The sequence below is a fragment of the Oxyura jamaicensis genome, chromosome 4 (assembly GCF_011077185.1).
Source record: "Oxyura jamaicensis isolate SHBP4307 breed ruddy duck chromosome 4, BPBGC_Ojam_1.0, whole genome shotgun sequence".
Classification (NCBI taxonomy): domain Eukaryota; kingdom Metazoa; phylum Chordata; class Aves; order Anseriformes; family Anatidae; genus Oxyura; species Oxyura jamaicensis.
This window is the reverse complement of record NC_048896.1, coordinates 6556339-6567101: the sequence shown is the minus strand read 5'-3', so window position 1 is coordinate 6567101 and position 10763 is coordinate 6556339.

Below are 10763 nucleotides of genomic sequence, written 5' to 3'. Positions count from 1 at the left end.
CGGAGAACCATGCCAGGGCCATCTCCATCTGGGAAGTTCATGCAGAGACTGGCAGGATCTGGCCTTCCCTGGGGGAGGTTGCTGCATGCCAGGAGCATTTCTGTGCCTTCATGGTGGGGAAGGCAAGGAGGAACTGACCTAAGTTTTTTTCCTTCCCTTTTCTTGAGTGGGGGCAGATCCCGTACTCATTCAGTGACAAGTGTTCTTTCATAAGAAATGAGAAAGCTTTTGCCAGCACATCTCAAGCCAGAAGCCCTGCTGAGAATTTCAAATCCACTTTGGGTTCTCTGCTTGCCCTGCTAGCACAAGTCTGACCAACTGGCACAGGCAAGCACTGGCCCTGCTGGAGTCCCACATTGAGCTGCTGACATTTTTGGATATTTCTGCTCACCTTTCACCAGGACAGGGTGCAAGTTCCCTCTTCCTCTAGTACTTGTCTACCTGGAAAAAACAGGTCTTGGCCAGGCTCAAGGGGCCAGCAAGCGCCACATACCACAGTCACAAGGAAGGATTGCTTCATGTTTGCAAAACATGCACGAGGGAAGGAGGTCATTGAGAAGCAAATCTGTCTGCAGAGGGGTTTGCATGATAGTCAGCCACAGAATTTGCTTGGGAGTAGTGCTCAGTGCCAGGTCCCAGCCACATCCCACACCAAAACCAGCTGCTTTGGACCATGGCTCCCCTGGGAAGTCACAGCATGCAGCAAGCACCTGCTGGGGAGTGCCTTAAGAAGCTGGGCTGCTGCAAGCCAAGCCTTTTGCAGCCGTCACAGAGAAAAGGAAGGAAAAGGCAAAAGTTCAGTCTGTGCTGTGCTCTACAGAGTTGACTCAGCAGCAGCATGCATGCTGCAGTGTCAGTTGAACAAGGGGATTTACACATGCCTTTTTTTTTTTTTTGCAAAGTCCATTTCAAATCAATTTATCACTGCACAAGCAGCTTTCTTTGCTAAAGCAGGGCACAGTTCAGATGCTCATAGTTGCAAGCCTTTGTCGCAGCAGTACCTTGCAACCTATGTACACAATCCTGGCCAAATAAGCAAAAACACCTAAGACCTACAAAATCAACCCCAAAACTCTTCCTGCAGCTGTGCAATGAATGGAGGATGGATTGGGATGTCTAAGGCAGAGCACAGCATGGGTAGCCAAAAAAGGACCTACACAACAGATCAGAGATTTGTGCTAGAGTCTTGCTAAACCCATCTGTGCTGAAGTGTAAATGCAGTTTAATAAGGTATAAGCTCTTCCACATACAAGGCACAAGTTCTGATTACTACAGAAGACTAAAATGAAAGCTTTTGGTTAATAAATTAGCTCTTGATCCCTTTTCCAGCAATATTCTATAGTAAAAGCCCTTCTAATTAATGCACTACCAGCCTTTCTCAAGAGACACTTTCCCCTTAGTCTGAAATAACCTATTCAACTCTACAATGACTTACAAAGTGATAATTTAGGAAGGAAAAAGATCACCAATTTTAGTTAACAATATCATTTATATAAAAAAAGGGGTGGGATGGGAGGGGACATGAAGTATATCTGGTACCTGATATGACAAATCTATATACCTCAGCCTCTAGCATATTCCCTCATGCCTTGAAACAAATACAACCATTAAATAAATGTGATTGTATCCTTCCTCCTCCTGCCAACATTAATGCCTCCAACAAGGCTCATTTAACCTAGAAAGGGAAAGGTTTCATATTTTCTAAATTTCCAGTCCTCATTATCTTCTTTTTCCCTGCAAAGTCTTAATGGCCTCTTTCATAACAATCAGGAAAAGCTTAGAGAGCTACTCTCACCTAATTAAATCTGTGCTTTTTTTTTTTTTGCTAACAATTCTGTAGAGTACATGACAATAAATAGCCTGACTTGTTTTTAATGCAATACAACAGAAGACCTATAACCAATAGCAGAAACTCTAAAGAAACACCATGCATGGCTGCTCACTATTCAAAGCATGCTGACACCCCCAAGCGAGGCACAATGCCACCCATGTCCACCAGCCAGCATAGCCCTTGAGAACTCTGGAGGGGATTGATCAGCTGCCCAATATTGGGCACCAGCATTTCCCAGCTCAATATGCTGAATGACTCAATATGCTCAATATGCAGAAATAGGCTGTGCCCTGGTGTGCTCACCCAGGCGAAAGAAAAACAGAAAGAAAAAAGCTGCATTTCCCCACATTTCCGTTTTTATGACTGAGCTAGAAAGAGCCAAAACAATATGCTGGCACCCAGCCCACTGGGCTGCCAGTGAGGCAGAGGGTAGCAAATGCAAGTGTGAGAAAGTTTCCTTTTCACACAGCTTCTTGAGCTCTAAACACTCCCACTCTGGGCATTTATCAATCCAAGTATCTCTTCTGGTGTTTCAAATCCACTCACCTTGCCACACAAAATATTCACATGCACCAATTGGCTTTCATCCACATCCTGAGAAAAAGGCACACACCTTAGCTGTGTTTGAGTAGCACATTTGTGATATCTGCAGCTATGACCCAAGGAATTACAAAGCCAACCCAACACAGCAAGGACAACACATCTTAGAGGTCAGTCAAGACCCTATGAACCCCAGCTGCCCCGGGGCAAATTTTCTTATTGCTATTATTTTTACCTTTGGTCCAGCTCAGTGAGAAGACAGCTACACATGAATAACCTTCACCATGCTCCAGCTCCCACCTCCCTCCCCAGGGAAATGGAACTTCTTGCCCTCCCTCTATATATGCCCTGCAAAATGTGGCTGGCAACGTGCTGAGCATTAGAGGGATGCTAACAGGGAACAAGGAGCACCTGCAGGCAGCCTGCAGGGATGGGACCTGTTACAGTCACCTGGCAAAACACTCAGTAGCTAGCTATCATCACTCACATTTGCACTTAGTTGCCTTCACAACACTAAAACAGTGTCCAGAATCAGTGTCTGGGAGGCTTTCTCACAAGCTGTCTCCTGGATCACTCTTTCATCACTCAGAGTTAATGGAGAGGTGGACAAAACAACCATTGTGCTTCCAACGTAACCACAAGTCTGTGACCCTCCTCAGGCCTGGATGCTGCTGGGCTATGCCCCCCGCCCCACAGGTCCCCAGTACATGGTGCACCCCAGTCTCCCTCCCTCTCACAAGTGCTCCTGCATCACTGGTTTGCAAAAAATGAAGCCACAGCATGAGCTGAGCCTGGGCAGCCCCACAAAAATGATGACAGAAGCAGGCTCCAGGTTTTGCCTAACCTGATACTCCTGAGATAACTCCTCTGTAAACATAAAAACAGGGAGGTGTTAGACAATATCCCAATAAATAAATAAATAAAATGTGAAGTGCAGTTATATCACCCAGCTGGCTCCAGCCCTCATGCAGAAAATGTTAACACCATTTACTTTCTGTGTTGGTGGATTGACGATGAGTCTCCACTGGCAGGTGCTGTTGCATTGCTCCATGCTTCTCAGCTCATTTTCCCACAGCCCGGCACTTTCCAACAAACCAGAGATGTGTGGGAGGATGTCACTCTCCACTACCTCATTTCTGGGACACCCACTCAAGCCAAGCAGCGCTGCTAGCAGCACACCTCCATCGGATCAGACACGCTGGGACTGAACCGGGCAGAGCTACGCCTTGCCTTCAGCACGCAGTGCCACTGGGGCCCGCTCCTTCTTCCCTTGCTATTAACTCAGCTGCTGGGCTGTAAGCTCAAAAGCAGGAGGAAAATGATAGGGAAAGCTCTGCGTACCTGCTCTGTGTGCCCCAGGTGTGCACCCTCCTGGTACAGCAGCTGCTCCTCGCATGCTGCAGGAACAGACCACTGCCCAGTGGCATGGAACAACCATTAATTAGTATCTTTTGGCTTATCTGCTGGATATTTGATCAAATAGGTCTTCAGAATCTCATTTCTGAGACAGTTCTGGTTTTGAGATAGAACTTTTTTAACACAGAGTTCTTGCTGCTTAACCTTTAAAGAAGATAAAAGCCTTGTTTTCAGTTGGCATAGGCCAGGCTTTTCTCCTGTTTTTTTTATAGGGATTAGCTGCTCTACGGCCACTGAAACACTAGGGGAAAAGGGGCTGATTTTGAAATATATTTGAACTGCCTATCTGCACTACTACTTGACATCATTATGTTACGAATCACAGAATCACAATACCTCCCAAGCTGGAAGGGATCCACAAGGGTCCAGCTCCTGGCTCCACACCAGATCACCCCAAAATCAGACCCTGTATCTGAGAGTGGTGTCCAAACACGGCTTGAACTCTGGCAGCTCGGTGCTGTGACCGCTGCCCTGGGGAGCCCACTCCAGCACCCAACCACCCTGTGGGTGAAAGGTGGGGGGTTTCTAGCAGGTTTCTTATGGCTGGCTCCCGTGGGAAGTGTCTTTTAGCTGCCCAGTAATACCAGCCAGGCCTTGGACTCTTCCCACTGGCCAGCTTCTCAGGTTGTGTGTTACACATGGCACAAGAGGAGGACGTCTTCCTCTTAAAAAACAGCAAATCTTCCCTTAGGGGGTGGCAGAGGGTAGTGGGGGCAGCAGCTCCATGAGCCTGCAGGGCTGCCTGCTTGGCGCACGCATGGCCCAGCACCACGCAGGACAAGGGCCCCAGCTTTGCCCTCCCGCATCCCGTAGCATCCCAGGAGCTCCACAGAGCACAGAGAGGGGTGTACTTGTACCACAAGGGCTGTATTTACATGCTGGTGTTAATTTGCTGCTGCACTTAGTCACTGTAGCCACTGGCAATTGAATCTAACAGTTAAACAAAGCTTTACAGCACACTAGCAAGGCAGAATAGTCAAAGTTTTTCTTCTTTTCCCTTTTTTAGCCCAGCTGAAGGAAGGGCTTTAGTGATATTTCTTGCCCTGGATCTGGAAGGCATGGCCTGTTAATCAGCAACCAGGGAAGCGGCGGTGACTCACGGTTCACTTTCTGAGCACAGTTCAAGTCCTCACATTGTTGTGGCCATGAAGGGAAAACTGCTGCCCCTGTGACTTCATGTGCAGTGCTCCCAGGTCTGGCAGCTCTTTCCTCGCACACATGCCCAGCCGGGGCTGCCGGAGCAGGGCAGCACAGTGCTCCAGCACATCAAAAGTCCTGGTGAGAGCACAGCTCTGCCCAGGCAGGTTGTGCTGGCACACAAGTGCTGCTCGGTGTCCTGGCTCAGCCCCGAGCTGAGCACAGCTCTGGAACTGCCTTGCTTCGTGGCTGTCAGCGATGCTGGAGGGTTTAGAAATGACACGGGCATCCCCAGCTTCCACCAGGTGGGGAGGCTCCTGGTGCTGTGCTGCTGGTTGTGGCTGGGGATGGAAGTCACCAGCTGGGATGGCCTTCCTGGCCTCACCAGCAGGAAACAACTCCCCCAGGAAGCAGGCAGGGGCTGAATGAGTGGCCAAGCTAGCCCCCGACCTGTGCTAACAGCTTTGCCTGGGCATTTATCAATTCAAGAGACGGGCTTTCCCCTTGGGTTATTTGCTCTGATCTTCCTCTCTTCTACAGACTCGATCGTGTTCAGAGCAAGTCCTACACGGAACATTAACACAGGGTCAGAAAGTGCCTGACCTTTTCAGGAGGGTTTGCAGCCTGGCTGCCAGAGAGGCTTTTTACAAAAGGACTTTAGGCTCGTTCCTGCAGATCCTGATTTTCAAGTCACGCGGAGGACAGAAACATTGCTGTTCCTGCCCTATGACCCACTGGCCAGGACTGCCAGCCTTGGCCAAACACCCCAGGAGCCCGGCACAAGGCACAGGTCCCAGAGCCACTGCGACACAGCCTGGGATCCTTGGGAGCTTGCACCACACTCAGGGGGCGATGGCACACGGCTGCTTCCTCTGCTCCTGCCGCATCTTCAGAGCCAGCATCGCCCGGCGGTACAGGTCTGGGGGAGGAAGGGAAGCGGTCAGGCACTATCCCAGGGACTAATCTCTGGGGCCAAGCCTGGCAGCCTGCGCTGAGAAAGGGCTGCAAGGATGCCCCAGACCCCATCACAGTGCATTCACGTGCCCTTGCTGCATCCCACCTGAAGGCTGCAGCGCTCACCTCCCCAGCAGTGCCCCCCTGCTCTGCAGCAGCACTTGTTCCTGCCTGTGCCTGCGCCCCTGCACCAAGCACCATGTGGCCAAGGGCTTCTGAGGAGCTCACATCCCGTTGCCAGCAGGCCAACCCCCTGATGCTTTTCAGCAAAATCTGTCCTGGGAAATACCAACCAAAGGTGCCTGAGACCTCCTCCCGCTGCTGCTCCACAGCAGGCTCCTGCGACTTTATTTTATTCTTAACTTTCTTCTTCTTTTTCTTTTTCATGTCCTGTGCTGGATAGAGAAATACGAAATTTCAGACATCGCATTTGGGCAAGGATGCCTCTGTCACCAAACCAGCCAAGAGGACTGCTGCTGGTGGATCCGCAGTCCTGCTGAGATGCCCAGGGATGTCTCTCTTCTTTTCTGGCCAGACTCCTGCAGCCCCACTCTGCGCTTGGCTGATCTGCAAGCAAAGCTAAGGGAGACCACAGGGACTGGTGCTCCAGCGCACCACCACGTTTCAGGGTCCCCTTGAGGTGGCTCTGAGGATCCTGATGTGCCCGTGCCTGCAGCCCTCACAGCCCCCTCTCACCTGGGTGGGGGGCAGCCATCCCGGGGGGCATAGGCTCCTCCTGACCGACCCTGTTGGGGGCCAGCAGCCCCACAGCAGAGCTGGCTGGGCTGTCAACCCCTCCTCCTGGTCTGTCCGGTTCCTCAGCCAGGCTCTGCTTCCCCGGGCCCTTCTTCCTCACCTTCACCTTCCTCTTCCTCCTCCCAGGACCCTTTGCGCTCTCCTCCTGGACAAGGAGAGGAGGGGATGAGGGGAAGGCGATGGCAGCCCCCTCCAGCCCAGCCCACTCCTGCTGTGTCCAGGGGGCTCTCACCTGGGGGAGGAGGCGGCGGGTGGCCCGGTGCTCCCCCATCTTTCCCACGCCGTCCTGGTCATCCTCCCCTTGGGCCGGGGGGTCCCTGGTGGAGTGACAGCACAGCCGGGGTGGGTGCGAGCCCATGCAGGTGAAGGAATGGCACAGGGGGAGCCGCATACCCACCTGCGGGCAGGCAGGTGGCCGCGGGCTGTCTGGGGGCTGGGGTTGGCCATCGGGGAGTGGGTGGCAGGGAGCAGTGGGGAGCGCTCGGCAGCAGCACGCAGGAGCCAGCGCAGCCCCTGCAGGGTGCTGCGGGCTGGGCCGGTGGCCGCACACGGCTCCTGGGGATGTAGGGGCTTGGTCAACCCCCACGATCCCCCCCCCGGTGCCTGGCAAGGGGAGCAGGGTTGGGCAGCCTGCCTGCAACTCACGATGCGGCAGGGCGAGCGGTTCTTGTTGACCAGCCGCTCCAGTGCCAGGCGCTCGATCAGCTCACAGGGCAGCAGAGAGGCCACCACGTCCTGCTTGTTTGCCAGCCTGGGGCATGGGGAAAGGGCAGGCGGTCACCCCAAGCACCCCGCTGTACCATGTGGGGGAGACCAGCTGCTTTCTCCCTCGTTTGGCTATGGTTAGGTGAAGCATTGCCCCGAGCCATGCCCGATGCCGGAGCCCTTCTCCAGGTGTTCTCAGCACCCCAGCACTGCAGGGGTCCCCATGTGCTGGCACCTCCCGGGTACCACCTCCCCAGGCAGCCTTGATGCACTGCCTGCAACCCCAGCCACAGGCTCCCACTGCTCATCCCAACCCTAAGCCCTGCAGATCACAGCTGGGAGACTCGGCCTTACAGTAAGAGGGGCTTTCCAGAGACATCAGGGTGACTCAGGATGCGGCTCAGAGCCTTGCGGGCCTCCTCCATCCGCGCCAGGTCACTGGAGTCCAGCACAAAGAGGAGCCCATGGGCCATGCTGTAGTGGCTGCGCCAGGCGCTGCGGAAGCGCTGGGCCCCAGGCAGGTCCACCAGCGTCACCTCGAACCTGTCCACCCGCAGGCGGGTCTGGCCGGGCTGTGTCGTGGGCAGCATCTCACAGGCCAGGGCTGTGTGTGGGGAGAGGGCAGAGGCCAGATGCGGGAGCATCCCCACCACACTCATCTTTTTCCCCCAGCCCCATCCCTGCTCCCACTCGCAAGGATACTCAGAGCACAGTCAGCACCCCGTGTCCCAGGCCAGCAGCTTCACTTCTTTATTTCAAAGACCATTTCCCTCGCTGGTACAAGACTGGTATAGCCCAGCCATGAGAGATTTGTGGGGCAGAGCCCCCAGCAGTGATCCTGATGGGATCCTGGGGACTGTATCACCTGCTGCAGCCCACAGGCACCCTGGGTACAAGGGAGCATGCCCCCCCACCACTCTCCTTGTGGGACCCCCCAGCAGAAGTCAGCTTCCTCACCTCTCCCTATGTCCATGATGACAGAGCTCTTCCCCGCATTGTCCAGCCCCACGACGAGGAGGGTCACCTTCCTGGGGGACAACAAGAAGGGGTGAACAGCCCGCAGGCACACTGTGCCCCACACAGCTCAGTGTGAGCCACTGTCCTCAGGGAATAGTGGTGCCCCTGGGCAAGGGGCTGCCTGCAGCAGCTCTATTTCAGCTGGGACAGGGGCAGGACAATGACATGGGCTTTCACCTGGGATGGGGGGAGAAGGGAGGGATGGTCCCTGGTGCCTGGGGAGAGAGCGAGGGCAGAGCTGTCAGCACGGCCCTCAGGTGTGCGTGGGCACCTGGAGCCACCCTGGCACTGCAGGAGCCCTCTGCACACTTCCTACGACCACTGTTTCCTCTCAGGCTCTATGGGATTAAGCAATAGTATGCACATGCTGGAAAGGCTGTTACTTATATGGAAGCGGTTAATGATTTTTCTTAGTGCTCTTCCGCGTTAGTGCATTAGGGCAATACACAGAAAACTAGCAAGGACATTTTATGAGCTTCTGCCTGGACCCAGGAGGTTTTTCCTGTTCCTCAACAGTTGTGTTTGCTTCCCAGTGACACGCTTTTTCTGAGCCATGAGCAGAGTAATTTCCCTTTGCTTTACATGTCAACACCATTAGTCATTTTCAGTATCTTTTCCTTAAATATACACAGGAGTCTGCGTGGGCAGTGAGCTCCACCTCCGGCATTACAGTGCCGCGCTGCACCGCCGCTGGCGGGAAAGGACCATAAACCCCCTGACTGCCTGCAACGCCTGCCCGCACGGCTCCTCCCTGAGGGAATTAGGTCTGGCCTCACGACACACGCAGGCAGCTTGGTTTTGCCCTGCCCTGCAGTTCAGGGACCTCTCATGCAGTGCCACAGTGCCGGTGCCCTCCCTGATACACGCGCACACGAGCACTGAGCTCTCCGGAGAGCCCCTGGAGCGGGTGCACGGATTTACCTGATGGGCTCCTGTACGGCCTGCAGCCAGGACCAGCAGTGGGAGAAGAGGTGGAACATGCTCTGCAGCCCCACGCCGAGGGGTCAGCCTCTCTTTGGCACCTGCAGAATGAGCAGCCTGGTGTAGCTTTGTCCCCCTGCCCGCGGCTGCCCACACCTTCTCGCATCTCAGGGGTGTGGCTGAGCCTCTCACCTGCTTGCGCTCCTGCACAGCTCCTGCTCGCATCTCCTCTGTGTAGCATCTGCTTAAATCTAATCTGGATTTACATGATTTACTCCTTGCAGTCTCCCTAATCCTGGTGGGTCAGCCCAGGCCGGTGGCCACTGGGAAATGGAGTGTTGCAGCCCCTGCGTGGCTGCTCCTCTCGGCACCTCCAGCAGCAGATGTGGCTTTCAGAACAGAAATAAAGCCCAGCCGAGCAGCGCCTGGCTGGGAGCAGGGAGCTGGTGGGGACCCTGAGAAATACCCAAGAGTTTCTCGGGCTCTGCTGAAGGCACTGGGCCATTCTGCACACACACAGCTCCTGAGCAGGGCCCCAAGGAGGTGGTCCTAGCCCCATGGCCCCCAGGCACAGATGCCTGTGCACCCCTACACCAGCTGCAAGGCTCTGAAGCAGAGGAGGGTCAGGCTGAGGGTGGCACAGGGCTGGGAAGCAGTGACAGAAGGGCAAGGAGCAGAGCCAGCAAAAAGCACCAGCTCCTTGATCTGCACACTGGGGAGATCCCACAGGCTGTGGATTGGGTCCCAACCGTCCATGCCATACAGCAGCTGGCAGCAGTGAGCTGGGATGTAGAGGCAGTGCTGGGCATCCCACAGCACCCACACGCTGGGGCACAAGGTGATCTGCCTGGGAGCTCTGTAGTGAGCAGGGAGCTGCAGCAGGTTAATGATTGACAGAGGAAGTTTCCACACCCATCTCATGGCCAGACACAACAGCCGCACTGTTTGGGGTGACTGTCCGTGTGCCCCAGCTATGTGGCAGCACCCTAGCTGTGTTAGCCTGGCAGAGGGAGAGGTGAGCAGCACCCAGGGCACTGCAGAGCTGTCATGAACACCCATTAACTGAGCGTTAGTCTCATTTCTGCATGCCAGTAAACAACCTGCCTCCTGACGTCCACAGCTTCCTTGCCTCCCACGTGTGCTCATCACCTCCTCCTACACGGAGGTGCTGCAGGGTGGGTCAGCACCTCTGCCACTGCCCTGCTCCACTTCCCAGGGCCCAGCTGTGACCGTGTCCCCCGGTCCCCAGCCTTTCCCTGCTGCTCCTGTGCCAATGGCCTCACCGGCACCAAGGGCAGTGCCAACTTTTGTAGCACGGGGCTGGGAAGCTTTTTGCAGATCTATCTGCACCTATAGCACACAGGCACACTGGAGATGGCAGGGTCTCTCGGTGCCTGGGGATGGCACTTGCCAGGTGACAGCTGGGCCAGGTGGCAGGAAGAGGCATGACCACGGGTGCTATAAATAGAGGAGTGCGATGTGGCAG